General features: G+C 48.8%; 1 protein-coding gene across 1 annotated transcript in view; it reads left to right on the forward strand.

Moving 5' to 3' along the window:
* The window catches only part of Xxylt1 (xyloside xylosyltransferase 1), a 140224-nt gene that overhangs the window by 709 nt on the left and 121820 nt on the right, over positions 1-17695 (forward strand). The window lies entirely within an intron of this gene.

Consider the following 17695-nt stretch of genomic DNA (forward strand, 5'->3'; position numbering starts at 1 on the left):
CTGGAGATCTGGTCTGGGGGCGTGTCCTAGAACCAGACTAGCTCAGCTGAGCCGAAGGGGATCTGCCCTGTTAACTAGTCCGTCTCCCGCTTCATTCAGCTCTGCTTCATTCACGGGAGAATCAGCCTGCCCCGTTTTGCTAGCTTCCCAGCATGCCTAAGAAGTGCCTTCACTGCCTACATTGCTTTTAATATTCCGAGGACGGAACTGTTCATTTTGAAGACATCAGTAGTCATCTTTCTGAGCTAAGTGTGCCGGACAGGGTCTGGGAGAAGCCTCTAGAAGTCTTGGTTGAACTGGAATTTCTCAGTAGAAGTCAGGGTATTGCAATCGTTTTGGTTCTCCGTGGAAACAAACCATCTCGTGTCCTCTGTGTCCTTTTCCTTCCTGCCCTTAAGGACATGAACCAGTTAGAGAGGCCTCCAGGGGAAGAGAAAGCTCTAAGAGATGCAGCTATGAACCCACCAGCCTGTCTTCCTGACAGCTCCCATGACTTTCATCTTCTGATTAATTACTTGCCTCTGCCTGTCTGGGATTGGACTCCACCTAGTGTGCTGGTTCCCCTCATCAACTTGCTTGCCCTGTTTTGACCCTGGTATTGTGTAGAGGGGTCCAGAGTCTGCTTGTTGGGTAATGGGTTAGGCAATCTTAAAGGATGGCATCTGATGTTGGTGGAAGGACAGGGAAGCAAGAAAAATATTATCTGTGTCTGTGCCTAGCTTGGTGACTATCAGGAGCTGCTGCCAGGGCATTGCTGGGTTCAGGGGTTTGTAACATTTTTGTGTTGACTACAGTGTCACGCCCCAATTGCTTGGTGAGGCTCTGCCGTCAGCCTGGTTTTATTCTTTGACTTCACCTCTCTTTCCCATAAATGTGCCTGTGTCCTCATTTTATTTTATTTTATTTTTGGAGACACCATCTTGTTATACACATCAGGAGGACAGCTGAACTCACAGACTCCCTGCCGTTGTCTCCTGAGTGCTGGATTGTAGGTGCGCCTAGCCCTGGCTGCTCCCCTCACGTCCGGATCTCACTGTTGTCTAAACTGTCCTGGGAATTCACTGTGGAGCTCAGGCTGGCCTCACACTTGTGCCACTACTCCTGAGTGTTCCCTTGTTTGTGTGTCACGCACCTGGCTTCCTAACACTGTTGAAGGTGGCCTTACACAAGCCGTCTTCTCTACCCAGAATGTCCCTTCTTCCCTCTAGGGGAACCTTCCATGTCCAGTCCTTCATAGCATCCAATCTTGCTTCCCCTCATAGCATTGAAGATATGTTTTCTGCACTGGGCAGATGAGTTCCTCAGGATAACTGCTATGGTCAGGAAAGGGTACCTGGGCTGGACTTTCATCCTATAGGAGGCTTAGGAGCTTTTGGCTGAAGGGACCCTTGTGTCCCACTTTGACTAGCGGATTTGTTCCAGAGCCTTCCTGTTTTACTGATCTGGAATTCCAGAGGTAGCTCATCTTACCCTGTTTGATCCTCCAGACTCAAATTGGAGAAGCTTTTCCGTTTCAGGGAGAAGACCCTGGGGCCAGTCTAGGCAGGTCTTGGATTGCACCAGGTCACCTGGAAGACCAGCGTGGTTATGGCCACCTGCTGGGGTAGCAGCTTGGGCCTCCTCTACATTTTCAGATCTGTTCCCTTCATCCCCAGCTGAAGCACAGCCGTGGCCACACATGCACTGCCTTCCAGCCTGCATGCCTGAGATGATGTCATTCCCGGGGTTGGGGTACTTTCTCCATTCCGCGTCTTGCCCCTCCTCCAGTACCTCCTCGGAGGTGTGCAAGGCACCCACAGCTGGAGAGTATGTCTTTGTCCTTTTCCATTGGTCCTTCCTGCTGTTGTTCTGTGTCATGTCATATTGTCTGCCCCTACACAATCCATGCGGCATGGTTGGCCTCAAGAGCACAGGCCATGTCTTGAGTATGTGCTTTCTGCTCTGTGGGGCCCATCTGACAGTCACACGTCCTTCCACAAAGCTTGGAGACTCCTGCAAATGACCTGAAGGGACTGCCACCTTCCCTGTTGAGGTATGAAGGTGGGAGCTGGTGGGAGCCGATGGGTCTAACCCAGTGGTTCTAAACCTGTGGGCTGTAACCCCTCTGGGGTATTGAACGACCCTTTCACACAGGAGTCACATAAGACCATTGGAAAACATAGATATTTACGTTATGATTCATGACAACAGCAAAATTGCAATTATGAAGTAGCAATGAAATGGTTGGGGTCTCCATAATACGAGGAGCTGTATTACAAGGTCACAACATTAGCAAGGTTGAGAGCCACTGTTCTAACAGTGCCCAGACAGCATTGGTCAGATAAAGGTTTATTAATCTTGGGGTCACATTGCTCCCATTGCTTATGAGTTCATATTTTGTGAACCTGTTCCTGTGCTAAATGAATGATGCCTCTCTCTCAACAGCAGGATTAATCCACTTCTTGTGATTAATTCTTCCTAGGTTTTGGACACTCCTCACACCACAAAGCCGTTCTCTCCTGCCTTCTCCTCTGCTGGCTCTGTCCTTCAGGTCTATAGTGCTAGGCAAATGCTCCACCACACCCCCAGCCCTGTCCATGAACTTCTGTCTCTTCGCTGCCACGTCCCTAGCCTCTGACCCCAGGCCCTTTGTATGTGATTGTTTTTTATACAGGGAACTATTTCTTTCAGCATGGATTAGGAGGAAGGAAATTAGAACTTCTCAGACAGGTTCAGTCAGCTAGAAGGGATCTTTAGAAACAGACCACAGAAGTGTAGAAACTCGCCAAGGCCACTGGGGAATGACTAGCTCTGAGGTGGCCTTGAGGTGGGAGAACCTCAACTATAGTTTGTCCCCTTTAAGATCACCGTTCTCTTGAAGACAAGTCCAGAGGACAGTTCACTCTGGGTATGCTGTGTTGGAGCTGGAGGGACGAAGGAGTGGCTCCCTGACACACAGCCTTCTACAAACAGCGTGGGCTTCTCCCAGAGAGAACCCTGGGATCTGTCATGTCCACAAGATATCCTCAAGGCTATAGTGAGCTAGCATAGGACTTGTATCCATGCTCAGAGGTCCCTTCCCAGGCCACCTTCGAGTAATAAACACCAGAAATAGATAGAGAACATTATAATATTATTAGCAACCTTGGGCTATGTTTTGATTAATTAAATATTAGGTGAAACATTTTTCACAAAATGAGAAAAAATCTCATTTTGACTATTATAGGAACAATTTCTTGTTCTTACTGTGGAATCCTTGTAACTAAAGGTCTGACCCTGCTGTGTCCCAGGTACCAGTGGAGGAGCTGCTTGGATAGTCCATCTTCTTACTCCTCAAGAGTCACCTCTTCACTAGAGTCCTGTGTCCTCCTCCAGTCCCTGGTCCAGACTGCCCTGGGTGGTGCCCAGAACGTCCATTTAGATGGGGTGGTGCAGGCATTTCTGGGATGAACCTGATGCCCTCCTGCTGACCTCAGAGTCAGCTCAGGCTCCCCAGCTTCTGCTGCTTGCCCTGGGGAGCAGGTTGCCTGGTGGCAGCTTCCTTTTATCCAAGCTGCCTTTGCCAACGTGGGTAGCATTGCTATCGTCCTTGCCACTTTTACCATATCATTCCCATTTAAGCTTCTTGTGCCCCCTGGCACATCCATCATCCTGGAACCCTGGCAGCTGGCCTTGGTTTCTTCCTCCAGCTTAAAAAGGGGGTGCCCCTTTCTGTGGTTCCACTTTTGAATCCCACCTCTCCCCGTCCCTCTGTCAAGTGGAACTTCATACTTGTAGAACTTAGGTCAAGACTCCTGTCTCCCCCGCCCCCTCAAAGTGGTTTTGCTCTGTAGCCCATGATGGCCTAGAACTCAAAATCCCACTGCTTTAGTCTCCTGGTTCCGAGATTATAAGTGTGCACCATCACACCTAGGTAGGATTGAACTCCCCTCAGCTTTCCTTGCTGTATTGGATTCGACAGGATGTGCCAAGAATGTCTTGACAGGAAGCTGGTGTAAGCACACTTGGGCTGGCTTCTCATTTAAACAGTCTGGAGGGAGGCATTTCTGGCTCCCGTGAGAGCCCATGCAGATGTGAGGTTCCTTCTAGATCACTCTGACCCTCCCCAGGGTAAGCCCTTGTCTTCATGCTTCAGGACGGCTGTTGAAGCAGCAAATCTGTGTTGCTTTGTGTTCAGACCAGAGTTTCTGTGGCTTTGCTTTTGGATCCAGCTTTACAATGCGGCCCTCCTCTGCTGTCTTCTTGGAAACCTAGCATGGTGAACAGACCTGGAAAGCAGCCCTGCTCCCTGCAGAGCCTGTCGACCCCTGCGATGCTGTTCCATAGAGCATTCTCCTGTGTTGTCATCCTGCGGTCTGCTCAAACGCCACCACTCCTGTTCTGAGCCCCTTTCTTTCCTGTCACCCGTGTATGTCTCTTGTGGCCGATACTTATTAGTCTGCCCATCTCTTCCGCAGATGTAGAATGCTTACCCTGGGCCAGGCACTGCTCTGGGTCCCTGTGACCCACAGGAACAGAACAGCGCCCCCTCCCCCTAGCCCCAGCTCACTCTGGAGTCTTGGAAATGTGTGTGGGGATGGACGTTAAACAAGTAACCAAGTAAGAGAATGTGTTTCATGGTGAAAAGCAAAACAGGACAAGGAGCTAGGGTGTGTTCAGGTGTCCAGGGTGGGGACTTGACTGTGGAGGTGGCCAGGGAAGGCTCCCTGCTAAGATGTGGGAGCAGAGACTGAGGGAATGGGAGAGGAACTCCCTGGAGGAGTGGTTTCTTCAGAGAGGACTGGGAGTGGGGGCTGAAGTGCCAGCATGCCCGGATGTTTGAGAAAGTAACTGAACGATGGACTTGTATGCTGTCTTTCTCTCCTCCTGGAATATCCCTAGAAGGCAGGATGACCTTACCCTTTCTATCTGTCAGGGTTTGGGAACTCACAAATGACACTTACGTTCCTGAGTCAGAAGTAACCAATGCCCCTTAGGTGGCAACATGAGAAGCAGGACAGCCACTGACCTCCCTGCATGGGTGGGCAAGCAGAGGGCAGGCAGGGGCAGGGCAGTCGATTCTTCCAGTATCCGTGACCTGAGCGCCATCGCTCATCAGCAGTAGGAACCAGAGGGCATGGTGGGGAAGGGGTGTGAGATGGAGCAAGAGGTCCTGGGGTGGCTTCTATGTGTCCACAGCAGAGCTACAGGAATCCTGGAGCTTGCTTCTCTGTCCCCTGTGTGGTCTCAGCCCAGTTCCTGGCGTATTCCATCCTTCTGCCAAGTGGACCAAATCCAAGATATCCAAGAGGTTGCAACCATCTCTCTTCCTTCAGAGCTCAGCATGTCCTGGGCCAGTGCTCAAGGGTCATTAGGAAGTGAGCAGGAAAAAGTGTGGGTGCAGTGAGGTGTTTCTCGGACTGTATTTATAGTAAAGGCAGAACCGAGTAACTCAGGCTGAGGGATGGAGCACACACACAGCCTTTTGAAACCTCAAAACCCATCGCTAGTGACACATTTCCTCCAGCAAGGCCACACCTACTCCAGAAAGCCACACCCCCTAATCCTGACCCTTCTCCAACAGTCCTCCAGCTGGTGACTAAGCATTCAAATATTTGAGCCTATGAGGGCCATTCTCATTCAAACCACCACAACTAAGGAATGGGCTATACACTAGATCTATAATTTACCATCTTAAAGCAAGCAATTCTGTGACCTAATTTCATACCTAGCACTCATTACCAGTTGTTCCCCATTCTCCTTCCCTCTTCAGCCTCCAGAAGCAGTACTAATCTGTTCTTGGGCTGGCAAGAGGCTCAGCAGGCGAAAGCCCTTGCTGTGCAAACCTGACATGAGTGTATTTCCCAGACCTGTGTAAAAGTGGAAGTAGAGAACCGACTCTGTGGACTTGGTCTCCGGCCTCCACATATGCTCATAACATACATGCGCACGCCCATATCTGTCACACTCCCTCTTTAATCTTTAAAAAGTTTTAATTACATACATATCTGTGGGTCTGTGTATGGCTGTATGTCCATGTGAGGTGTTGCATCTCCCTCGAGCTGGGGCTGCAGGTGATTGTGAGCTGCTCAGTGTGGGTGCTGGAAGTCAGTCAGGCCCTCTGAGGAGCAAGCAGTGCGTGCTCTTAACCACTGGACAACCTCTCCCCGCCCTACGCTTTTTAAAATAAAATAATTTCTAGCTTGAATGGTTATTGTAATGGACTATATAAAATAGTTTCCTTATATGGATTGAGGGGGTTGGCTTTCACTCACCATAACATTCTTAAGATCCACTTTGTAACATGTCAATACTTTGTTGCTTTTTGTAATTAGGTAGTATCCATGGTGTGGATATTCTCCATTGCATTCTTATACTTTGGTTTGGTATGAACAGGCTGCTGTGAACACCTGTTTTGGGGGTAGACATGCTCTCAGATTTTGGGTTTCACCTAGGAGTAGAAGGGCCGGCGTTTTCAAGGCAGCTGTCACTCACTGCTCCAGGCGGTGTGCGGTCCTGCTGGCTACACTCTCACCTGTGCTTGTGGCTTATCTTAGTCATTGGGTGGGTTTGATTTGGTTTGGACTGCATTTTCTGGTGACTAACGAGGTGATCATGTGCTGATAAGGGCAGTTGTGTAAATGTATTTGACAGTGTTACACACTCACTGCTAGTTAATGTTTCCACCAGAGGCAGGGAGCAGTTGGGGGAGGAGCAAAGTTTTCTTTTGGTTCCTGGTCCCAGGGATCTCAGCCCCTGGTTGCTATGGGCCTAGGAAGAGGCAGAACATTGGGGTGCAGAGGTGTGGAGGGGATCGCTGGTCATCTTTGGTAGTTAGGAATGGAGGAGTACAACGGAGGCAGAGGACAAGGGGAAGAGGAGAGAGACAGAGGGGAGACCTTTCAAGGGCACATCCCCAGGGACCCACTTCTTCCAACTAGGCCCCACGCCCTGCTTTCCCACACCTACCAACAATACCATCGGTTTATGCGTTGTTCATTGGTTAGGTCAGAACCCAAATGATTGAATCACTTCCCTGAAGTCATGCCACCTAAGAATATTCTATTGCAGGGAGATTTCTTCTTTGCTTTTTCCTTTCTTTCTCCCTCTCCCTCCTTTTCTCCTCCTTGCTCCTTTCTCGCACTCGTTCCTTTCTCGTGTAGCCCAGGCTGACCTCAAACTTGTGTAGTCAGGATGGCCTTGAGCTGATTTTTCTGTCTCTGCCTCTTGCATGCTGGAATTATATAGACATGTTACTCCCTCACCACCAGCTTTTAGAGAAGGCATTTCATATCCAAACCCCAATATTCCATCCCTAGCCCTGCCCACAGGTTCATTTCTGACTCACACTGCAAAATGAATTCATTTCCAAGAGCCTCCATAGGATCAACAGTTTCAATATTGCTGAAGAAAAATGAATTTAGGCTCAAAGTCTCTGAGATTCAAGGTGAATTCTAGATCTGAGCCCCTGTAAAGTCTAAAAGGTTACATATTTCCAACCGCGATAGAGTAGGGAACGTTCCCATTCTTAAAGGGGAGGTGAAGCATAGAGAGAAGGGGTGGGGCCACAGTAAACCCCAGTCTACAGGGCAACACTTAGAGTTCTCAGGCCTGTTTCTGGCCTATGAGGCACATGGCATGAGCTGAGCATTGAAGTACCTGGGAAGCTCTTTACCTAACACCTCCCCAGGCCGTATGACATTGCTCCTGGCTTGGCTGTGCTTGCTGCTTGTTACTTTTCTTGGCAAGTGGCCCATGTTCTTGGGTCTCTAACTTCCTAGAGTCTCCAATGAAACATAGGCTTTCATGTATGGCCCTCTCAAGGACTGTCTGCCCCCACAACCCGTAATTTGCACATTCTGTGTATATATAAAGCCAGCATCACACAGAGCATGCCAGCGTCCGCCTTCAGCTGGAGTGGTTGCTGTCCCCTGGACTCACAGTGCCTGTGGATCTGGACGGCCAGATGTCATTTCACTCCACCATCTTTCGTGAGCAGGGCAGCCGGGAAGTCTTCTACCCTTAGACCTTTGTCTCAGTGGATAGGGGCTGACCAGTTCCAGAGACGCCCTCAAGACAGCTTTCCTGTTGTCCTGATGCCAAGGTACTTAGTTAGCATCTTTAAAAGCAACCACAGTTTATAAACTTACTTATCATATGTGGGGGTGTGGGTCTGGGTGTACATGCCCCTGCAGCCCTGTGTGGAAGTCTGTTCTCTTCACCGTGTGGATCCCAGGGACCAAGCTCAGGTGTGAGAACAAGTTCCTTTCCCTGCCGGGCCCTCTTGCTGCCCTCTTCTTTTTAATGTTGCTCATTTTCTCAGCTATTCCACCTTTGACCTACTCTTGAATTACATTTTTTTTTTTAAAAGCAAGCTTGCCTTTGCTTTGACTGGCACTGTGAATGCAGGCAGAACCCTGACACTCACTCCCTGGGTGAATTGTCGTGCCATTCGAGGTTCAGCTTCACTCAGAATCTCTGCACAGGGACAGAATGTGGGCAAATTCTTTTCCAGAGTGCTCTATGAATAGCCTGAAAGTAAGGAATAGTGCTTCTAACTCACCAGCGGGATGGGACCCTCATCCCTTTACCTGGGTGTAGCTATGAGCGTCTGTTCTGAGTTCACGGAATCATCAGTAAGCTCTGTCCACAGCGGTCCAGGGTCAGGTGCAGTGACAATACCGCTACTCTTCAGTGCCAGTGTTTCTTAGCCAAGCTTTGTCACTGTGGCAGAACACCCACGAAGAACAAGGGAAAGGTATTGAATCACTGCCGGTTTGAGGTGAGGAGGAAGTCATGACAGGAGGGTAGCAGTGAGGCCGCTTATGACAGAGATTAGCGCCAAGGGCCAGCAGCATTTCCCCAGTGGCCTACGTCCTCATATGCCTTGCTCTGGTCCCCACCACCTCCCTGCAATGCCACCAGACTATGAGTCCATCAGTCCTGCCTAAGAACACTGCTGTGGGGATTGAGCCTTCAGCAAATGAGGTTTAGGGGGGCATTTCATATCCAAACCATAACAACCCAGATGTATTTTACAAACACAGCAACCCCCCAACAAACTCCTCTCTGCAACATCTTTAGAAACCTGTATAATGTGAAGAACGTGGTTGCTGGACCTTGCAGTCCTGCGTTTGGCTTCCCTTTGTACTGCCTCTGGTCTCTTAGGTATCATTCTACCCTGGGCTAGCATCCCAGCTGTTCTGTGCCAGGATCCGTACTGGGGAACTGTGTGCCTTGGGTGGCCCATGTCCTTGTCTCCTGCTCGAGATGTCCATCGGAAGACCGTTGTAGGACTTTGGAGTCTACAGTTTTCTTGGGGTCACCAGGCCTGCCTGAGGAGGAGCCCAAGCACAGCATAAGCTTCTGGAAAGCCTGGGCAATAGGGCCACTGACTCTAGTTTGCCACTGGAGGGCGCTGTGCTACCGTGTTGGTGCGTTCTGTGTCTGGTCTTCGGGTCTCCAGGGAATGCTCGCTTTCACCAGTCCGGCTACTAGGGCTTTAGAAAGGGGGACTAAAGACTGCCTTTCTGTCCAGTGTAAACCGAGTTGATGAGGCTGTTTGAATGTGGTTAATGGGCCTCCAGGGCATCTGGGTCTGGCGCCCAGGTAGAGGGAATACAGATAGGAAGGTCATGTTCTTCCTGGTCCCGGCTCTGGGGTGCAGCCTGGTGCTACCCAGCAGGCCTTGCAGCGCTCCCACCGGGCATGCCCTTTCCTTGTCACGGGGCAGGATCCTGCTGCAGATGAGGGAACCGTACCTGTGGAGACAGGTGCCACACCAGCTTTTAGCCCTGGCAGACCTGGTGGCTTAGCTGCAGTAGCTTCAGGTCGTTGACTGTCAGTGTGTTGGGAATCCCCCATCTCGGGTTCACCCCAACACTCCTAACTGGTGAAGCAAGGAGCACACCCCGCCCCCTCCCTTCCCCTCTGCTGTCCTGCTCACCCACAGGGCTCCTGCATCCTCATCCCAGGACTGAGCTAGCACCCCAGCTGCTTTCCTGCACCGCCTCTGCTCAGAACTTTGCATTTGGCCCAGGGCCACTGACACTGCTCTGCTCTGTGAGGAGCTGAGGAGCGGGGTTGGGGGGCAGAGCCAGGCCATGTCAGCTGGTGCCATGCTTGTTGTTAACTTAATGTGCTCCAAATTAAAGTCGTTTGTTTCATTTATTGGGAGTGATTACTGTTAAAAAGCCCCAATTAAGCAATCTCCTCTGGTGGAATGAAGTGCCACAGAACCTGGCTTCTGTTACCCTGCCCAGGGAAGGCCTCAGGCTGGAGAAGAGGTGCTCCCATCTGTCCGCTCCCTCCCTTCTTGTCTCCTCAGGTCCTGTAACTGGGGACACTGGTTCTCACACTTGCTCACTGCCCTTCCTGCCTCTAACTGTCTGTCTTGGGTGCTCCAGGGAAATGCGCCAGGTAAAAGTGTGTGGCTTGAAGCTTAGAACCTGGGTTCGAGTCCAGTGTGTGACATTTGGGAGCAACTGCCTCTGCTTTTTTTTTTTTTTTTTTTTTTGGTTTTTCTACACAGGGTTTCTCTGTGTAGCCCTGGCTCCCCTGGCTATTCTGGATCTCGCTCTGTAGACCAGGCTGGTCTCAAACTCACAAAGATCCCCTTGTCTCTGCCTCCCAAGTGCTGGGATTAAAGGTGTGCGCCACCACCTCCCAGCTGAGCCTCTGTTCTTGACTCCCTTTCTTTCATGACCTTCCAAGATGTCTGGGAGAAAGTGGAGACACACAGGGCCTTCTTGGCACTCAGCAGTGGATGATAAATTGGTGACTTCTACTTCTGGTTCCTGAGTAGGGGCCCTTCTGAGTATTCTAAAAGGCATAGCCACGTGGAGAGCGGTGCAGCAAGCTTGCAGTACCAGCATTAGCCCAGGCTTACTTCAAGGGGTCCTTGTATTCTTTTGCATCCTCCGTAGTGCCCTAAACTACAGTGTTCCTTCCTGTTGTGCTTCCTGCCCCCACCCCGGGCATCGCCTGCTTGTCCTGGAGCAGGCACTGGGCGCTTTACTGGATGCTCTTTTGTGTTTGCCCTCTCCTGTGAGTTAGCACTAACTAGGCCTGTCAGTGCTTGGCCGATGTGATCCGAGAGATGGGAGGCTGTATCATCTATACCATAGATATAGACATATTTTTGTCTGTGGAAGGAAGAGACTCTAGTCTTTCAACCCCTCATCTCCTTGGAGCCCCAACTAGCTCCGTGGCTCTGGGCTCTGCAGATGTCTGCCTGCTGTTGTTCTGGAGTCAGAGTGGTAGAGCTGGAATCTGCGCACTTGCTCCTTTGACGGCAATGTGGATGGACCTGCTACACCTGCGAATGTTTAGCTTCTAGGCGGCTCCAACCAAACTTGTTCCTACTAAACTAACATAGGTGCTAGGTGATATTTGCTTTACCTCTTCTCAATGTCTTTGGGTTGTTTTCTTGGTCTGATTGCATACACCAGTTATTCATGATATTCTGGAGTATTGGCTAAGTATAAGCTGTCAGTGATTTAGAAGGTCATGCCACCAGGAAGACCGGCATTCCCCCACATGTACCCACATACTTTCAGGCATGTTCACATTCCCAGCTCCTGCTCACCTCAGGTGGCCTTAGGTTTCACACTTTGTGACTCTTCCAGTACTGGATTCATGAGACAAGTGCCAGATTATCTTGGCAGTCTGGCATGTGTGTGTATGGTGTGTGTATTTGTGTTGCATGGGTAGCGGCTGAGACCTGCTCGAATGGTTAGCTTCCTGGGGTCCTGACCAGGATGCAGTTCTAGAAGGGATTTACTGGTAGGTGCACAGGACACCTGCACAGGATTAGGCAGAGTGCTATTTTGACTTTGGTGTCCCAAACCACCTCTTGTCTGAGGGACCAGAAGAGAAAGCAGGGGATTCTGGGAGTGCCTGGGGCTGCCTGCAGGGGTGCAGAGGATGCCGACAAAGAGGCTGCCTGAGGGAGCAAGGGCCTTTGAGGATGCCATTCATGGTAAATTAGCAGAACACTTGTTCATCTTGGAGAAAAGGGGACTGAGGCATGTAACATGACGGGCTGGCTTGTTGGGGTTTCTGTCCTACCCGGTACCCCACAGCCGGCATACCCCAAAGAAAATCACTCACAAGACTCCATAAGATTATAAACTGATTGGCCCATTAGGTCAGGCTACTTATTAGCTCTGATAACTTATGTTACCCCATTATCCTTATCTACGTTAGCCACATGGCTCAGTACCTTTTCCAGTGGGGCAACTTACATCTTTCCTCTCCGGTGGTCTGGGCAGAACTGGAGAGGGAGCTTCCTGTTTCGCAGAATACTCCCAGTCTCTTTGCTCCACCTCTACTTCCTGTCTGGCTTTCCCACCTATACTGCCTGCCTGGCCAATCAGCGTTTTATTAAAATATGATTGACAGAATACAGACAATTCTCCCGCATCAGAGGCAGCTGAGGGGAGGGGGGCAGCCCCTGATTCTTCTGCCTGGCAGAGGGGCTTGGTAAGAAGAAGGCCAGCCTGATTGAAGGAGTGTTTGCTGTCTGGGATGGCAGAATCATCCAGCAGGAGGCTGTCAGAACAGGGAGAGACAGCTGCGGAGACTGCCCAAGGATGCCTGCCTGACTTGCATGCACATTTGCTGGCCAAACTTCTGGAGTGATCACTTCACTAGCTCAGGGGCCTCCTTTCCTGGAATCTGCCCCAACCCTTTGCTCTCTAGTCCCATACCCCCCAAGATACTGCTTTTTTATTGTGTTATTAGTGTGGGGTCTCACCCACCTCTTGACACCCCATACCCATTAGTCCCTTCCCTAGCCCCTGGTATGCTGAATCTGGCCTCTTTGCCAGCTGCTAGAGGGTGGGGCTGGCTCTTATATCTGTCTCCATGGAGATGCTAAGACATATGTGGTCCAGTGTGAGACTCAGTGCAGGCTAAATGGGCTGCAGGAGTAGATGCAAGCAGGTGGGCAGTGAGGGGAGGAGCACTGTGGAGTAGCCACAGGAAGTGAAGGGGCTGTTGGGTAGTGGCACATCAGGCATCCCGTGAGAGCTATTCCTAGGTATGTGGGATCACGCTAATCAGAGAGCGAGAGACATCAGCCCTCCAGTAGGGGTTGCCCCACCTGAGATCAGCCAGGATGGTGACGGTATGTTTTAGAGACTTCCTTTTAGGTTTTTGGACTCCACTGCCTCTCCTCGTGTCATCATGAAGGAATCCTGATGCTGTCGGGTGGGGCCCCTATGTTTCTCTTACTGTAGGGTGCTAGGGAGGTTCCCGACCTGCTGACATTGTGGCTTCGGTTGGCAGGCTCTTCAGTTCCTGCCCTTGACCCAGACATTGGTGGACAGAGTTCTCCCAGAATTGCTTATCCTGGGTTCTAGGTCTTTCTCTTCTGGTTTTCCTGAATAGGCTTTCCAGTGTGTTTGAGCCTTAGTTTCTCTACTGTAACGAATTGGTCACTTTTCCATTACAGTAACAAATATCCCAGATACTCAGTCTAGAAAGAGAGGTTTGTTTGTTTTTATGGGAAACTGACCTAGGACTTCCTGAATAGTAGGCAAATGCTCTTCCATCGAGCTATATCTCCAGCCCACCAAGGACTATTTTAGATAACATGTTTAACCTTTTTGTCCATAATCAAATAAAACCATTTTTTATCGATCTCTGGTGGAGTGTCAGATGGCAGTAGCAGGGAACGCAGTGTGGAACCCAGTTCACTTGGTTGGGAGTTGAAGGAACAGGAAGGGCTGGGGTCCCAGAATTCCTTTCAAAGGCTGCCTAATTCCTTAAGAACTTCCACTGTGGACTAGGAGATGGCTCATTTGGTAAAATGTTTGCTACACAAGCATGGAGCCCTGATTCCACATCCCCAGTGCTCACGCAATAACCAAGGTGTGTGCTCCTTATCTCTAACCTTAGTTCTGGGGAGGCAGAGCCAGGAGTGTGCCTTGGGCTTGCCTCTAGTACCTGTACACACACACACACACACACACACACACACACACACACCCCTCCCAGAGTCTCAGCTCATTAAAGTTCTAGCAGTTACCATTATGCCACAGGCTGACCAGCTAGTGCATCATGTGGGCCTTTGGAGGTCCTTTGTGCAGATGGTGGTGGAAGGGTGGAACTTCCCAACCCTGAGTCACATGTGCCGCTGTCTTACTGGTGGCTCCAAAATGGGTATTAGGAAGTTGCAACACTCTTTTAGAATTTGTTCTGAAAGGAAGCTAGAAGGCGAGGGGAAGAGACCATCATTCAGCTCTTCCTGAGCTGGTTCCTGGAATGACCCTCAGAGTCTTCATGGATGGGAGATTTGGGTTGCTTTCCAGACCTCCATCCTCAGGAGATGAGGGGATGAAATCTCCCTAGCTCTCTCGGTGTTTGGCATCTCTATAAGGACCACGGCAGTTGCCACAGTTGAATGAGTCCCCAAGGAGCAGGCATCATGCTGGGGCCTACCTTGGTCTGCAGAATGCTTGTCTTAGTGTGGAGGTGTTCTCTCTTCAAGAGAAGTTGTACAGTTGAGGCCCCTGACCCAAGGCAGACTGGCTTGCTCAGAGCCACAGGCAGTGAGCAGCAGAGCTGGACCCCTGACTGTCTTGACACTTGAGCGCTGTATCCGGCCTGAGTGCCTGTTGATTTGGGTAGTTCTTCCTTATCCTTCAGAAGCAGGGGGTGCTAGGTGAGATCCAGGGCCCCAGTGGAATGGTGACTGGGGTGCCCTTTTGTATTGTTCAGGGACTTCTGCCTGAGACCTTGTCCCCTCACAAAAGTTATCAGGTAATTTATGAAAATATGAAAAACAGGGCACTGCGTTCCCAGAGCCAGGATGGGCAGCCCTCATTCCTGCTCCAGGCCGTACAGCCAGTGGAGCCTTTGTCCAGTGTGCCCTTGTGCCTGTGGTGTTTGAGGTGCTACGTCCTGCATTTACTTGGTAGCAGCTCATAGGAGGTCTGGGTTGGCGGAAGTCCTGTGAGGAGACTGCGCCCAGGAAAGGCTAGGTAACCACTTAGCATATGACCTCTGTCGCAGTCACTTTTCTATTGCTGTGATTGAAACACCATGTCCAAGTTAACTTGGAAAGGAAGCATCTACTGTTTCAGAGGGTTGCAGTCCCTGATGACAAGGCAAAGGCATGGCTACAGGAACAGCTAAGAACTCCTATCTTCATCAGCAAATAGGAAGCAAAGAGTGGGGAGGGAAGGAGAGAAGGAATGCAGGAGAGCACATTGGGAATCACATGGGTCTTTTGAAACCTCAGCATGTTCCCACTGACACACCTCCAACAAAGCTGCTCCTCCTAATCCTTCCCAGACATGAGCCTGTGGGGTCAATTGTCTTTCACATCACAATAACCACATAGCTGGACAAGGGGATCTGGGACTCCATGGTGGTGTGGGAGGTCCTTATGTATATGTGTTGCTTTTATTGCTTAATGAATAAAGATGCTTTGGGCTATGGCAGGGCAGAATAGAATAAGGTGGAAATTCCAAACAGACAGAGGAGGAAAGAAGGTAGAGTCAGGGAGATGCCATGTAGCTCCTGAAGGAGACAGACACCCGGAAATCTTACTGGTAAAACGAGCCTCATGGTAAAATACAAAATAATAGGAATTGGTTAATTTAAGATGTAAGAATTAGTTCATAAGAAACCTAAGCTATTGGCCAAGCAGAGTTGTATTAATATAGTTTCTGTGTGATTATTTCGGGTCTAAGTGGCTGGAAACGAACCAGCAGCCTCCGCCTACAGAATGGCGCCCAATGTGAGCAACTACATCCACATAAAACCTGAGAGAGGTTAAGAAGAAATTCTAGACACAAAAGAACAGAATTTAGCACAGCTTCTTGGTAGCTGCGTTTCTTTTTGGGTGGGCTTTGTTTGCTGGTAGCGAGCAGGGGCACCGTGGCTCCTTTAAGAGAGGCCTTCCTGACTCAGCATTGGCAGTGAAGGCTACATGGCTTCTTTAGGGGAGAACTTCCTGGTGTGTGCTAGTTGCATGAACAGCTCTGGCTCTTGGGAAGTCTGGCTGTGGAACACTTAAATGGGGTTTGTGATCAGAGTGCTACAAGTTGCTTAATGGCAACATAGACCTGCTGTATCCCTGGAGCTGAAGCAGTGAGCATGGCCCGTAGAGGCGGTGAATGTACCTCAGCCATATTAATAAGCCAAGAGAGGCAGAGCCAGCATCCAGGGCTGCTGTGACCACACTGCTTACCATTTTAAAATGTTATTGTTAGAAAAGGATTTCAGATATACAATAGCACAGATTCAGACATAAAAGACCTCTAAATGAGAAGTGTGTTTAAAAAATGTACATACGTAGGCTTGGGAGAGAGAAGAAAGAGAGTATAGAGAGTTATAAAAAGAAATAAATTGTTTTTTAAAAATAAAGTCTTTAAAGAGACACAGTACACCTAGTCATAGATTCAAGGAATAAAGAAAAATAAGCCTTGTAAAGATGGAATATACACAAAGAATCTGGATTAGTATATTCCTGTGTTTTCTCTGAATTTTTTGGCTGTGAATGAGCTAAATACAGAGAGACATTTCATTGTACAGGCTGCTAAGCTAAACCAACACACACATACAGAGAAATATATATTTTAAAGGTGTTTTGACTTCAAAATTTGCGTCTAAGGATATGTTGCTTTGGAAAAAAGGTTCTGCTTTTGTTTCCACAAAGGATGAGAACATGTGGATTCCTTCCAGGCTAATGTGGTTTGATGGAACTAAGACCAGTCCCCCAAAAGATCTTCGTGAACTAAAAACTACTTTGCCAAAAACAAAAACAAAAACAAAACAAAAAATCAAAAAAAAAAAACAGTAGGAAGCAGTTTGGAGAGAACTACACCTAAATTCTCAAATATTGTTTATAAATGTTTGTTTTATTTAAAGGGGGATATGCTATAGGGATGAATACTTTGCATTGGTGTGGATCTTGGTTTATTGATACAAATTTAAGGTCAGTTTTGTTATATGTATATTTCTGATCTTGATTAAGGTATCTTGTTTTTGCAACTCATTCAAAAATTTCATAATGTATAATTAGGAAATACAGGTTAATAGATAGTCATCTATAATAGTCAAACTTATAATCATGTTAGTTAGGTTTTCTAGATGTATAGAGACTTATTTCAAATGGATAGGTCTTCTTCAAACCTTCCAAAGATTTAACAGAATATGACATTTAAAATGTTTTAAGAACTTAGGACTTTTCATGACACTGAGACACATCTGCTCCTGGCAGCACCAATCTATTTCAAGAAGATGATGGGCATTAAAGAGGCTCCTTATGGAGTTGGTCAGCCATTTGGGCAAGAAACTGCTCTTGCCTGGACTGCGTGATGTTATGTTGTATGAACTGGACATGCAAGACCCACAGAAAAATGACTGTTGAAGTTGCCTAAAGAAGGTAAGACAGTCCTTCAGGGTTCCTGCTTCATGAGAGAACTGCCAGACATTCTGCAGGACACAGAAGTAAGTGACTGATAAACTGCCAATATAAGCGAAACAGTCTTCCCAATGTCCTGCTTCATGGAAAAGTCTGCCAGATACTGTGGGCCTGTAGGCTGAAAATGGATGTCCCAATGTTACAGAAGAACTTCAGGTGACTGTCCAGGCAACGAGATGTCTCTGTCAGTTCTAGAGTTTTGGAAGTTGCTTACAATGCACTTCCTATTAACTTAGGTAATATTATATCCTTCTGGGGTCTTTGACAGAGTTGAAGAATAGTTAGTTATAATTATAGTTT

The sequence above is a fragment of the Myodes glareolus genome, chromosome 2 (genome assembly GCF_982192425.1).
Source record: "Myodes glareolus chromosome 2, mMyoGla1.1, whole genome shotgun sequence".
NCBI classification, from domain to species: domain Eukaryota; kingdom Metazoa; phylum Chordata; class Mammalia; order Rodentia; family Cricetidae; genus Myodes; species Myodes glareolus.